This window comes from Acipenser ruthenus, chromosome 5, assembly GCF_902713425.1.
Source record: "Acipenser ruthenus chromosome 5, fAciRut3.2 maternal haplotype, whole genome shotgun sequence".
Lineage (NCBI taxonomy): Eukaryota > Metazoa > Chordata > Actinopteri > Acipenseriformes > Acipenseridae > Acipenser > Acipenser ruthenus.
The window spans coordinates 6,675,558-6,691,228 of record NC_081193.1 but is presented as its reverse complement, the minus strand read 5'-3'; the positions used below and the strand labels follow the sequence as shown (position 1 = coordinate 6,691,228).

General features: G+C 41.5%; 1 long non-coding RNA gene across 1 annotated transcript; it reads left to right on the top strand.

The window, feature by feature from the left end:
* LOC131737197 (uncharacterized) lies at positions 1-1,286 on the top strand. The gene is made up of 2 exons (XR_009328782.1): positions 1-178; positions 428-1,286. It is a non-coding gene; the product is annotated as an uncharacterized LOC131737197 (long non-coding RNA).
* Positions 1,287-15,671: the final 14,385 nt, after the last annotated feature.

Here is a 15,671-nt window from a genome sequence, read left to right as displayed (position 1 = left end):
ACTGAGCAGGCAGAAGCGCGTGCAGGCAGAAGCGCGTGCAGGCAGAAGCGCGTGCAGGCAGAAGCGCGTAGCCTTGGAGGAATCATCTTGGGAAATCGATTGTTTGCTGGATTACTTTTCTTCTGGCTGGAACGCTGCTGAGGGAACTGGCCAGAGCTTCAATCATTGGATCCAACAGGTTTGGAAAAACTATTTTCTTTTATTCTTATCTTTTGTGCAGGATAGTATAGGACGGAAGGCTGTATTTTGTGGCTGTTACTATATGTGATAACTAACATAGCTATCTTATCTAAACCAAAAAAAAACAAAGGGATTCACATTCATGTTTTTTTTGTTACTTTATTGTTGATTTAATTTGGTCACTTTTTAATTTTTTCTGTTTTCTTTTGTTCACTTGCTTTTCTTATTGGACTGTTTCTGGAACAAGATACGGATTATTAGTTGGCGTCCCAGCTTTTGGACACCTGGGTCTTTCTCCCCACGGATCTGGGAGAGGGGTTATATTTTGAATTCTACCCATGCTGAAAGAAATAAGAAGAAAGGATTATTGTTTACACAGATGGACAAATTCCTAGTCTACTTACCTACGCTGGTTGGCCCCGTATCACCCTTCTGGGTGTATTCGAGGCCTACGGTGTGTTACTTGCCTTACCTCCAGGTTTTCTAGTCCAGCTTCCAGGTCGGGCGTGGTGGCAGTACACAAAGGATCGGGCGAGGTCTGAGGGCATGGTAGGAACGTGGGAGAGTGGAGAGAAATGCGACGTGAAAGACTGGCTTAAGGGAAGTGACCAGAGCTTCTGGGTGGAAGTAGTGATTTACTTACCTGTGTTTCAGCTTCTGATGCTTCCTCCTGCTTCACTCCTCCTTCCCAGGTGCAACGGGGACAGTGGTGGTCGATTGGCCGGGAGAGGTCCAGCAGAGAGCGGCTGTCCTACCAGCGACGAGGAGTCCGATTACGGACCAAGCGAGTTGGAGGAGAAGACCCCGGGAGCATGGGATTTACCCCCGGACTATTTCTTTCTGTTTTGTCCCATCTTTGTGTTACGTCCGTGACTGGTGTTTTATGTGGACCTTGTTTTTATGGTTTTTTTTTTTTTTTCTTGGAGCTAGTGACCGACAGGAGGGGATTGCCTTAGTGTGCTGTGGATTTTTGCTTTTTTTTCTGTTCTGTTTTTGGCCTTCCCTCGTGTGGTCCTTTTTTTATTTTAGTCTACCAATTCTTTTTTTTTTTTTTTTTGTACCGTGTTTTTAGTACCCTGTTGAACAATAAAATTTGTTTTATCCGATACGGTTTCATTGTGTGTGGGAACCTGGGAATCTAAGAACCTGAACTGGAGAGTATAATTATCATTCGGTTACTAAGGTCCTTGCCTTATTAAAAACAAGGTGGCGTAGTCGTCAGCTACATAGGTCACCCCACCCGTGACACACTACTTGTCCATTACTGCAGTGTCAGTTTTAATATTCTTGCCTAGTTTGGCCTGTAATGAACTCTCTCCAGTAGCTAACTGAAGTTGCTCTTTTGGCATATTGGACAGCTTAGGACACCTTTCTGGGAGTTCTTCACAGGCATCCTCTGTAATCACTTGGAGTTACGTAGGGCATCTTCATTGGTGGCTGCTGATTTGGAATCTGCAGTAGATCGAGAGCTGAAGAGTGCAAATTATTACATGAGGTGAATGTGTGACAATTCATAGTGTTAAATAAAATTCACAAATCTCAAAGCTGCCACTCTGTTATGATGTTTTGCTGTTGCTCAAAATATAACGTGTTTTTTTTGTTTGCAACCCATTTCTTCTTAATTTTAAGTGTGAGTTGATGAGTGATTACTACCGAAGTCACTTTTCCATTGACAGCATTTACACCGTGAACAAGACAGTAGTAAAGTAGTGCTCTAACAAAGAGACGAGTATATTATGATACCTGAACAGAGATGATAAGCCACAGTGCTGAAGAACAGCCTGTCACTGGACCTACCAATTTTGATTTACCTCTGCTATTTTTCACAGAAATTAACTTGGTTCGCTTCCTTCATAATATAGTCTGTTCTCTTTCCAGCTGCACTGCCTGTCTGTTCTTTCAAGTCAATAAACTAAATCCATTAGACTTGACTGAGACAAAGTGCTGTGCGGCAAATGATAGATTGCACTTATGTTTTGGAGCTTACAGCTACATTGAGGTTCATTGCTTCTCAGTTCTGGATGCTGATTTCCTAGCCACTGAAGCCTCTCTGTGAAGCACAGTTAATCAAAGCAGTGCACTTGTTTTATTGAAGTTACAAGGGTCTAAACATTGCCAATCACTGGTGTGTGAGCAGAAGCTGAAGACCTGAGGGATAAATTATAGTCTTTGCATGAAACAGCCAGGCAATAATTCTGGTGTGATGCAGTCTGACGAGTATTGAATACTGCAGTAAAAAGCTATGCAGGTTATAAGAAGATTAAACCTACCTAATTAGAAAGACTTCTCACTGTGATTGTCGACTATTTGCTGAGCAGTATGATGTTCCGGTCTTGCTAAACTTGATGCACTGACTGTGCTTGGCAAGGTTTGAGACTGAAAAAAAATAAAACATTGCTGCACTGAGAGCTTGCCTTGAAGTTAATTTTACATGAAGCAGTGGTATACAAATGGCACTGGTAGAAAATATACTCCAACAGCAGAATTAATGTAGAGGTGTAATCGGTAACCAATTGTCTAATCGAATATAAAAATTGAGTTGTTTGCAGGATCAAAATGAAGAAGCAAAAAGAATACTCTCTTCACAAAGTACAACTGATAACACGTGTGTGCATATTGTTATATATGGTCATTTATTATTATTATTATTATTATTATTATTATTATTATTATTATTATTATTATTATTATGCACTGATAACTTTAAAATTAAAAAGAAAGCAGACATGCATGTTTTTCCATTAGGTTCTGCCATTTTTTTTATCACAAAACAAATACATCTGGAGAAGAACAAGGAAAATGCATTTTTCTGGGCAGCTAGCTACGTAAGACTCAACATAGGGCACCAGGGTAATTAATCAATTATTAAACGTTTAAGTGAGGCTCACAAAAAAAGTAATAGCAATCAATAATAGAATAAGCACTTCATATCTCGTCCTATGTTAATATTATTTGTTAAAACCGTTCGATTCCTGTTCTTGTAGCTAACAGTACTATTTTCTTTACCACACACATACTGCACTGTACTGCCTGCATTCTGACTCAGTACCAATCCCATGCTAGAAGGTACATCAGCAAAGAGGGTAACAGGTTTACTCAGCAATATTTCATTCCTGTCCCGCTGTTCTCAATATTTCATTCCTGTCCCGCTGTTCTCAATATTTCATTCCTGTCCCGCTGTTCTCAATATTTCATTCCTGTCCCGCTGTTCTCAATATTTCATTCCTGTCCCGCTGTTCTCAATATTTCATTCCTGTCCCGCTGTTCTCAATATTTCATTCCTGTCCCGCTGTTCTCAATATTTCATTCCTGTCCCGCTGTTCTCAATATTTCATTCCTGTCCCGCTGTTCTCAATATTTCATTCCTGTCCCGCTGTTCTCAATGTTTCATTCCTGTCCCGCTGTTCTCAATGTTTCATTCCTGTCCCGCTGTTCTCAATATTTCATTCCTGTCCCGCTGTTCTCAATGTTTCATTCCTGTCCCGCTGTTCTCAATATTTCATTCCTGTCCCGCTGTTCTCAATATTTCATTCCTGTCCCGCTGTTCTCAATATTTCATTCCTGTCCCGCTGTTCTCAATATTTCATTCCTGTCCCGCTGTTCTCAATATTTCATTCCTGTCCCGCTGTTCTCAATATTTCATTCCTGTCCCGCTGTTCTCAATATTTCATTCCTGTCCCGCTGTTCTCAATATTTCATTCCTGTCCCGCTGTTGTCAATATTTCATTCCTGTCCCGCTGTTCTCAATATTTCATTCCTGTCCCGCTGTTCTCAATATTTCATTCCTGTCCCGCTGTTCTCAATATTTCATTCCTGTCCCGCTGTTCTCAATATTTCATTCCTGTCCCGCTGTTCTCAATATTTCATTCCTGTCCCGCTGTTCTCAATATTTCATTCCTGTCCCGCTGTTCTCAATATTTCATTCCTGTCCCGCTGTTCTCAATATTTCATTCCTGTCCCGCTGTTCTCAATATTTCATTCCTGTCCCGCTGTTCTCAATATTTCATTCCTGTCCCGCTGTTCTCAATATTTCATTCCTGTCCCGCTGTTCTCAATATTTCATTCCTGTCCCGCTGTTCTCAATATTTCATTCCTGTCCCGCTGTTCTCAATATGTTTTCAGCATGAGAAAGTTGCTTACTTTGACCAAGCCAAAGGCTGCCCTTGTCAAAGCAAATCAGTGATACTGGAGGAGGGCAGAGAAAGAGATAGAGATCAAATTCATTACTACTTCGACATCTCCAATCTGCTGGTCCACATACAAGATGACAAGGTCTTAGAGGATCTGTTCGTATTCAGTCTATTCATGAGAGGAATTGGTTTGCCTTTAAAAATGTTTTTTGTTCCTGAAAGCTAGTGTACATTTTTTTTTAGCTCATACTATTAAAAAGGCATCACCAAAAAACATATTCATACTCACACATTGAAATAGACAGTTTGTTTATTTATCTAATTGTATTCAGATTTGATGTGAGCTTGAACGACAAGCCATGGTAGGGCAGGATAGGCTATAACTGATACACTTCCATAGCTTACAGGCTCTAGATCCCTGTGGTGTTCCAGCAGAGACTCGATTTACTGCTTGTTCATCATAGATCATGACTGCTTGTTGTTTGTGTTCGTCATAATGAAACAAGATTCCTAAAATAGAACTATTAAGGGACCATCTATATCCCTGTGCAGTGCATAATAGAAAGAAATCTCATTAAGAGGATTACTCATAAAATAGCGACTTGTATGCAGTTTCCATTTTTAAATGATCAAATACAATATTTATGTCTGTGTCACGTGTAACGCTTTGGAGCAAAGTACAGTTCCCACATTTAATAAGAGACTTAGTGTTGTAGAAATGTCAATTGTAAGGATATCATATTCATGATAATTCCACTTTTTTAACACCTTTATAATGGCATCCCTCTTTAGTGTATCCAGCAGGTGTTAGTTCTATCCATCAGTGCTGGCAGCAGTGGAAATTGTGTTTTGCTGTACTTTGTAAGTTAACTTTTTAGTGGTAGCCAGTCTGACTCACACAGTATCATATGGGTGTGTGCAGTATTGTAGGTTCACTCCAACAGTCATGTAAAATCAAACTAATCTCTGGCTGTTATTTAATACAATCGGTTCAGTATCTTACACAGGTGATATCACTACTGTCCTGCTATAACTGTCTCTCACATCCCTGTAACCTCATCCCTCTGCCTCTCCCCCCCTCCCGCACACTCTCTAGTGCACTCTGGAACTGTCACTCTTCTGCTAACAAAGCTGATTTCATCTCTGCCTTTGCCTCCCACCTCTCTCTCGATTTCCTTGTTCTCACTGAAACCTGGCTGTCCCCTGATAACACTGTAACTCCTGCCGCCCTGTCCTCTCTCTACGTCCTGTCCTATACCCCGCGTCACACTGGATGGGGAGGTGGGACTGGTCTCCTCCTCTCTCCCTCCTTACTCTTTTCTGTCCCCTCCGACCTCTCCTCACTCTCTGTTAACACCTTTGAATTTCATGCCGTCCAACTAACCTCTCCCTGTCAACTCCTGCTAATTGTACTGTACCGCCCCCCTGGACCTCTCGCTCACTTTCTCGATGAACTCGACTATCTACTCTCCTACCTCCCCTCTCTGTCTACCCCAACTGTCCTGTTAGGTGACTTCAATATCCATCTCTCCAACCCCAGCCACTCTGCCGGATTCCTCTCTCTCCTTCACTCCTTCGACTTCTGTCTCTCTCCATCCCCCCCTACCCACAAAGCTGGCCGTCAACTGGACCTCACCTTCTCCAGGGCCTGCTGCCCCTCCACCCTCTCTGTCACCCCCCTGGACCTCTCTGATCACTATTTCATCTCTTTTTCTCTGTCTCTCCCGTCTCTCCCTCCTCCTCCTACCCCCACTGTCACCTCTTGCCGTAACTTCCGCTCTCTCTCCCCCTCTGTCCTTGCCTCCACTCCTATCGACTCCTTCTCACAACTCTCTGTAGACTCTGCTACCTCCACCCTCTTCTCCTCCCTCGACTCCCCTCACCTCCTCCCTCGACTCCCTCTGTCCCCTCACCTCCCGACCTGCTCGCCCCTCCTCTCCCCAACCCTGGCTCTCCTCTGCGCTCCGCTCAGCAAGAATTACACTGCGATCTGCTGAAAAAAAATGGAAGAGAACCAAACTCCCTGCTGCCCTAGACCTCTACTGCACTCTCCTCTCCTCTCTCCTCTGCTAAATGTACTTATTTCCAATCTGTAATCCAAGCCTCCACTAACAACCCATGTAAACTATTCTCTACCTTCTCCTCCCTCCTAAACCCCCCCCTCCTCCTCCCTCCTCTATCTCCTCTGATGACTTTGCCTCTTTCTTCTCATCTAAAATCTCAGATATCCAAAACTCTTTAACACCTCTCCCTCCCCCGCACCCCCTCCCGCTCCAACCCCAACACCCACTGCAACCCCTACTAACTCACCCTCCTTCTCCACCTTCTCTCCCCTCTCAGACTCTGACCTCTCCTCCCTGCTCCAGGGTCACAAACCCACCACGTGTGCCCTGGACCCCCTCCCCACTCACCTCTTTCAAGTTGCTGCTCCTGCTCTACTTCCCTTCATCTCCTCCCTTCTCAACACCTCTCTCCTTTCTGGTCTCTTTCCCTCTGCCTTCAAACAAGCCTCTATCACTCCCCTCCTCAAAAAACCTACCCTCGACCCCACCTTCCTCCAGAGCTACCGTCCTGTCTCCCTCCTACCCTTCCTCTCTAAAACTACCGCCAGTTCTCTGCTTTCCTGTCCAACCACTCTCTGCTCGACCCTCTCCAATCTGGCTTCCGCTCTGCTCACTCCACTGAAACCACCCTCTTGTCTGTCACCAACTCACTAAACTCTGCCTGAGCTGCCTCTCTCCCCTCTGTCCTAATTCTCCTCGACCTCTCTGCTGCCTTTGACACTGTAGATCACTCTATTCTACTATCCTCTCTCGCTGACCTGGGAATCTCTGCACTGCTCTGGCCTGGTTCTCCTCCTATCTCTCCAACCGCACTTACCAGGTAACCTGGCGTGGAGCAACCTCCATACCTTGCCTTCTCTCAACAGGAGTCCCCCAAGGGTCAGTCTTGGGTCCTCTCCTGTTCTCTCTCTACACCCGCTCCCTGGGCCCCCTCATCGCATCTTATGGTTTCTCATACCATTTCTATGCTGATGATGCTCAGATTTTCCTCTCCTTCCCCACCTCTGACTCCACCATCCCCTCACGTATCTCTACCTGTCTGTCTGCTATCTCCTCCTGGATGCACTCGCATCACCTCAAACTCAACCTCTCTAAATCTGACCTCCTTTTCTTTCCCTCCTCCTCCTCCCCCTCCTCTGATCTCTCTATCTCCGTTCCTCTGGAATCTACCACACTCTATCCCTCCTCCTCAGCTAAGAACCTCGGAGTCACCCTGGACCCCTGCCTCTCTTATTCCCAGCACATTTCCACTCTGGCACGCACTTGCCGATTCTTCCTGAGCAACATACGAAGAATCCGACCCTTCCTCACCAACTACGCCACGCAGCTCCTGGTCCAGGCCCTGGTGCTCTCCCGTCTAGCTACTGCAACTCCCTCCTGGCTGGCCTCCCTGCGTCCGCCACCCATCCGCTCCAGCTCATCCAGAACTCCGCTGCTCGCCTGGTGTTCTCTCTGCCTCGCTTCTCCCAGATAACTCCACTGCTCCGCTAACTCCACTGGCTCCCGATCACCGCTCGCATCCAGTTCAAGACTCTTATACTAGCCTACAGATGCCTTGACCAGACTGCACCCAGCTACCTCCAGACCCTCATCTCTCCCAACACCCCCACTCGACCTCTCTGCTCCTCCTGCACTAGAAGACTGGCTCTACCTCCTCTACGCTCCTCTGCCTCCAGATCCCGCTCATTCTCCACCCTCGCCCCGCAGTGGTGGAATGACCTTCCTACAGATGTCAGGACTGCCCAGTCCCTGACCACCTTCCGGCGCCTCGTCAAGACACCTCTTCAGACAGCACCTGTAGAACTCCTCTTTTTTTTCCTCTGGACAATTATCACGCTTCCTTAAATGCACTTTACTTGTTCTTATCTGCCCCCTATTTTACTGCATTTAATCCTGTACTTTAGAGTACTGTAGTCTGTCACAAGTGTTATTTAATCTGTAGTATTTTGTATTTAATTATATCTTGATGTAACTATCACTGACACTGTTATCTGCTCCGTTATTGAGTGGTATTTTGTTATTCTTGTACTTCCTAGAACCAAAGTCATTGTATTTTTATCTTGCTCTTAATTGTATTATTACTTGTACTGTGATTCTTGAAATGTATTTTTGTTTAAGACTGTAAGTCGCCCTAGATAAGGGCGTCTGCTAAGAAATAAATAATAATAATAATAATAATAATAATACTGTTGACAAATGTAATTAGACACCAAACATCATTTTCTGTTTGTTCTGTAATGTGCATATCTCATCACAGGTTAATGCACAACACTGACCACTTCCATGGTTTGCCGATCTACCCCAAAGTAACATATTTAATTGGTTTGTGCTTATCTCATTTTAGAAATAAAATTTAACTGAATCATTATCTAAATAATCAACCGTTATTTTCAAAAAGCTATTTTATTTGTATTTGTAAATATTTAAGACTACAACTATGTGCTTGCTTTTATGTATGGAAAGGCATATCCCTGCAGAGACAACATGTGCAGGCATCTATATGGATCAGAATAAAACAAAGAATGCAAGAGAGATGCGAAAAGAAGATTGTGTCAAAGAATGGAAGCATCAGTTGTTCAAAAAGCAATGCCACCCAGTGCTTGTTTCTGAGTTATTATTATTATTCATTTCTTAGCAGACGCCCTTATCCAGGGCGACTTACAATTGTTACAAGATATCACATTATACATTATTTCACATTATACAGTTATCACATTTTTTTTTTACATACAATTGCCCATTTATACAGTTGGGTTTTTACTGGAGCAATCTAGGTAAAGTACCTTGCTCAAGGGTACAACAGCAGTGTCCCCCACTGGGGATTGAACCCACAACCCTCCGGTCAAGAGTCCAGTGTCCTAACCACTACTCCACACTGCTGCCCATGCAAGTTGCAAGAAGAGAAAAGACAGGAAAAGAAAGGTAGATATGGAGATTATTAGTGGGAAGATCCTAATGCATTACTGTACAATCTAATGAAAGAAGCAAACATTGGAGAGATATAAGGTAAGGCATGCTCCCTATAGTACAATAATTATTATTTTTTAACAGGCAGAAGCAATTTCTTCAGAACACATTTCTACACTACAAACCCTTTGCTGCAGTGAGCATGGAAATGCTTCTGGTCTTGGTTAACTGATCCTTGTTTAATTATCTTCATGCAGAAAGACAGCTGTCTATAAATACGACTGGACCTGTATTTTGAGACTGTGCAGAATTGCCCCACATTTTCATGCTGTGTAGTTCCTTGGTAGACACTCTAGATGGCAGCATGTATCACCAGTTTGTACTATTATTCCCACAGGACATTTGTTGTAAGAAATCCACCCGACCATAAGGCAGGCTGACTAAAAGCAACCTTAACTACTTATAGGACCTTGCTTCCACTTACAATCCAAGCTTATAGATTGACCAAAGAAAAATAGAGAATGCAGTTAGCTTGCGCACGATTTGCAAAAACAAATCATCTGTGAATGTAATCAATAAACTAACTGTAATAACGCTGAAATGTCCCAGACTCATGTTAAAAAATATAATGTAATTCCTTGGTACCTTAGTACCTGTCCTCCATCATTTAGCCATATATCCATTCTTTTTTTTTTCACATAAGATCTGTATAAGATATAGATCCCTGTGGTGTTCCAGCAGACTTGATTTACTGCTTGTTCATCATAGATCATGACTGCTTGTTGTTTGTGTTTGTCACAATGAAACAAGATTCCTAAAATATAACTATTAAGGAACCATCTATATCCCTGTGCAATGCATAATAGAAAGAAATCTCATTAAGAGGATTACTCATAAAATAGCGACTTGTATGCAGTTTCCATTTTTAAATGATCAAATACAATATTTATGTCTGTGTCACGTGTAACGCTTTGGAGCAAAGTACAGATCCCACATTTAATAAGAGACTCAGTGTTGTAGAAATGTTAATTGTAAGGATATCATATTCATGATAATTCCACTTTTTTAACACCTTTATAATGGCATCCCTCTTTAGTGTATCCAGCAGGTGTTAGTTTTATCCATCAGTGCTGGCAGCAGTGGAAATTGTGTTTTGCTGTACTTTGTAAGTTAACTTTTTAGTGGTAGCCAGTCTGACTCACACAGTATGGTATGGATGTGTGCATTCTTTTTTTGTTTCACATAAGATATGTATGTGTATTCTTTACTAGTTTGTTTTGAAGGCAGTTTTAGCTGTAGTGACAAGCTCCCTCCCTTTTGAAAAGTGCTTTTGTTGTGCTACTGTGTAATCCTTATTTACATGCCCTGGCTCAGCGATTTTGTGGTTCTCAAATGCCAACAACAGTCCAGATTGTTATGGCTGATACAAAAAAAACCATACAACGATGTAGAAACAAGGAGAACTGGTTTGTGACCGGACAGACACCCTGCACATGCAAAAAAAAAAAAAACTTTTTTTTTTTTCAGCATGGATGTTTTTTTGACACAGAATGTGGTCAGGTTAAATTGGTAAAACATGTTTGCGAGCACAGCAGTGGCTGCTAGAGCCAGTTTAGCAGTGGACTAGGGTCCTGTGCCCTCTGTCCTGGTCACTGTGATAGCTATCGGCTTGGGTGAATATCACAAACTCCTGACCTGGCTTCAAGGGACAGAATGTTTTATGTTCAAGGTCACTTACAACAATAAGGACATTTGTAATATGAAACATAATTTGATCCCAAGCAATAAACATATGTGATATTATTTACTGTATAAGTGCCCCCTATTCCATAATTAAATATCCAGTTTCGGAACCCAGTGAGCAGCCAACTGAAGGATGAGAGGAGGGTGTTCAAACTCAGACTGCAGGGAGAAATATACTTTCAGGGAAATATTAGAGGCAAATTATTAAAAGACAATTAAAAAACATATGATACATACAGCCCAGTGTGAGAAGTGTGGGGAGTGTATTTAAAATCGTAAAAGATAATTCAACTTAGTGCCGAAGCGGGTCAGAGCATTATTTATATTTCAAATGAAGCATCAAGGACTATTTCCCCAGAGCCTTCCTCTGTCTATTAAATGTATTAAACCAGAACTGTGGATGATGCATAGTGTAAATTGAAATACATTGTAGAGTGGTTGTTAATTAGTGATAGAAATTAAATGAGATTGTGTGTGCACAATTTATTAAGGTATGTGAAGGATATACATGTTTGGGTTAGCATACTTATAAATATAATTATTTTCCTGTTGTAAAGTGACTTTCTAATGTAACATTTGTAACTCTTATTCTATGGTTTAGTCTTTGTAACAAGGTCACTCATGTTCTCTATTCAGATCTTCATTCACACCCCACAAAGTGTTCTCATGTTATCAGTGGTTTCATGTAAACACACATCCTTTGCCACAGCTGTAAATACACATAGAGCAAATACTAGATCTCCATGACCAGCATCCACTCTTTGCACTGTAAATGGAAGGGCCAGATGACAGATACATTTACCTCCAGATCCTGATACACCCAATAGCTTGTGTTAAATAATGTCCTGAGTATGTTTCTATACAATTGGACAAATTGTATATAATATTTATACAGACGGAAAGACAAACATCCTCCTTACTCCCCCATATTGTGATACGATCTATAACCTATTGTAAAGAAAGTCCTTCGCCAATTCCATCACAAGTGGCTCCCTAGAAATAACTATAATGTACACTCACCAAATATTAAGCCATTTGATTAAGCCAACACCGTGTAACAAATTTTTATTTTTTTTTGGTTCCTGGGTAGTAAGTGTTATTTCCTAATTGCTTATGCCTCAAAAGTATAGAAAATGGCTATTATTCCCCACAAACTTTACTTTTGTGACCAGGACAGTGATATTTTGAAATTTACCTATTTTCCAGAACATTCCAGATAGATTCAGTGCTGAGTAAACTTGGAGTAACTTCTAGAACTTTCTAGAACTTTCCAGTAATATAAATAGTAGTATAAATACAGGGGCCTTAAGCCCACCAGTTCAGTTTAGTTCCAGCTGCCTAAGTGGATACATATCTGCATTTTTCTGAGATGGCATCAAGGTCATAGGAGACTTCAAAATGGTGGCATTCCTGATGGGTCTCCAAGGCGGTTTTACCAAGTTTCCCTGCTATCTTTGCCTTTGGGACAGCAGGGACACCAAGGCGCACTACCACAGGCGGGACTGGCCACAGAGGACCAAGTTCTCTGTGGGGAGCAACAACGTCAAGTGAGAGCCACTGGTGGACACCCAGAAGGTGCTGATGCCACCACTGCACATCAAATTGGGCCTTATGAAACAATTTGTCAGAGCTCTAGATCAGGAGTCGGCAGCCTTCAAGTACCTTCAAGACTTCTTCCCTAAGCTGTCTGAGGCAAAGGTCAAAGCCGGTGTCTTCGTCGGACCACAGATAAAGAAGATCCTGGAGTGCAATGAATTCCCCAAGAAGCTCACTAGTAAGGAGAAAGCGGCTTGGAACAGCTTTGTCGCAGTGGTTCGGGGCTTCCTGGGCAATCACAAGGCCGAAAACTATGTGGAGCTGGTTGAGACTCTGGTGAAGAACTACGGCACAATGGGCTTTAGGATGTCCCTCAAAGTCCATATCCTTGATGCTCATCTTGATAAAGTCAAGGAGAACATGGGAGCGTACTCGGAGGAGCAAGGCGAGCGCTTCCACCAGGATATACTGGACTTTGAACGCCGCTACCAAGGACAGTATAACGAGAACATGATGGGAGACTACATTTGGGGGCTGATTTGTGAAAGTGATTTACAGTATAATCGTAAATCTCGAAAAACTACTCACTTCTAAATCTTTTGTAGTCATTTTTGTATTACTTTAGTATAAATACATGTTAATTTGGATTCATATGTTGTTTTTTTCTGACTTTATGTGAACGAAAAGACACAAATTCGCCCGTTTTCTCATTGGAAATAGGCAGATTTCAAAATATCACTGTCCTGGTCACAAAAGCAAAGTTTGTGGGGAATAATAGCCATTTTCTATACTTTTGAGGCATAAGCAATTAGGAAATAACACTTACTACCCAGGAACAAAAATTGTGTTACATAGTGTAAACACAAATTAAATAAGCAGCTTAATCTGTCTTGCTGACACGGAAGTCAAGGTATAGGTTTGATAATAACATCGACACCCCTCCTAACAGAGTAAGCAATGATTTATTTGCAGATCCAGAATAATGAGAGTGATGACAAGAAACTGTTCTACAAAACACCAGGTTACTGAAAGCAGAGGCAGGCAAGCAGGTGTCGAAACTGTCACCATTTCAGTAGCCTAAATTCACAAGCCACTGGAAAGGCTACAAGCCTCCAGTCAGCAATTCAAGTGAAGTGAAAAGGCAAGGGCAGGCTTTAAGCACTGTCTGACTCCCCACTGTACCTCAATGTATATTTTAATAAATGTACCTCCAGTGGAGCCTGCATGCTTCTCCTCTTACATATCATATTAAGAGCTTTTGGAATGTTGCAGGGCAGCGGTTGCCAGGAGATTAGATTTATGTTCTCTTCTCTTGGACAAGACTGTTTATTGCATTATCTGCAAGCATTTAACATAACTTCATTTCCCTTAAACCTCATTTCACGTCACATCATTGCAGAATGCCAGCGGTGGGCCAATATCTTATGGCAGAGGATTGTATTTCTTTCCTAAAATCTTGTAATACCGGTATGTAACATAATGAACAATTGACAGAAAATAATTGAACCTAAAACTCATTAAATAATTAAGATGTGAATAAAATCTTGGCAGACAAATAAACATGATCCAAGGAACAGCAGTGTTTGCAGAACTTACAGTAAATTAAAAAAAGATAATTCGATTTTGAATCATAAGCAAGGTATACATTTGCATGTCTTTACTGTCTCAGTAAAGCTAAGAAATAAATAATTACTTTTTTAAAGAGACTCAACAATTCAACAGATGCAGTATTTCATTTCCTCTGTTAGAGTTATTATTTAACTACAGATGACAATAGTCCTAATTAATTTGCTGCAGATGCAATGAGCCGCTGTTCAGCTTGTATTCCCTTTAAGAAATTGCAAAAGTAATATATTTGTATTCATGGTGGGTACATTTTCCAGGTCCCTGGTAATAGCTAGGTTTGTAGGCAACCCCCTGATCCATTGCACCATGAAAATACTATCTACTGTTTCACAATTATACTAGTCCTCCCTGTAAACTGTATTTTTAAATACAATATTGATATACTGCTGTATCCTGGTACCTTTCCTGTAGGTCACATGGTCTAATTGCAGCTAGACCATTAGATTGCGTTTGAATACAAGACATGCATAGATACCTACATTTCATATATAGAGTTGTCTTTGAAATATCTGCAAATTCCAATCTGAAGTATAAACACAAGGAAAGGAAGTAAGGTGGAGGATCAGTGATGATATTGTCTGTACTAATGAGGTGAAAGAAGAGTGCCTTTCAAATGTGCGTTCCTTTATTTTAATACCTTCCTCCATCTGTAACAGGAATAATAATACTGTATAAACTATAATATTATATGGGTGTTTAATATTGAGTTACAATAACTACTACTTTCAGGTCACACATGCCTACTCTACCAGCAGAAAAAAGAAAAGCATACCATACATTTTCTTTTCATATATAGTGTGCAAAAATATTTAGAGACGTGTTAGCTGTCTAGTTGCTCTGTGTTCATTTTCTTACATTAACAAACAGATAATTAAAAGTAGAAAGTTTCACAACAAAATCTTTAATGCTACATTTTACACTTCTAACATTAACACATTATACTGTGTGTGTGTGTGTGTGTGTGTGTGTGTGTGTGCAGCGCAAAACATCTCCCTGACAAAATATAATTGTGACAATGCAGTGTCACAACAACAACAAAAAAAAGATCTGTACTAAAAGTAAGCACACGGGCTGCTACAATGCTACAGGCCATAGGTAGATTGGTATCCATGGCAGCACACTTGTATGGACCTTTACACATTGGTAATCCATTGCATTGTTATGGTATATTAGTGCTACCAATGTGTTACAGTATTAACAACACTGTGCCATATTTGCTTAAAATCTATTACATTGAGTATAATGCTGTGGCATGCCAATGATTAATCCACTGTTTATTTTTATAATTGTATACCAGTGGTTCTAAGTTTTCTATTTAGGACAAATATCAAGAGGTAGGCCATCATCAAATGATGAGGGCCTGGCACTGTGCCAACCACAAATCTGCGAAGATCACTGTAAACTACACCTGCCAACTGTAAAGAGAACAGCAACATTGCTGTGGTGTGTGAGTAGGAGCCTAGAATTAAAAGCTTAGTATTGATTT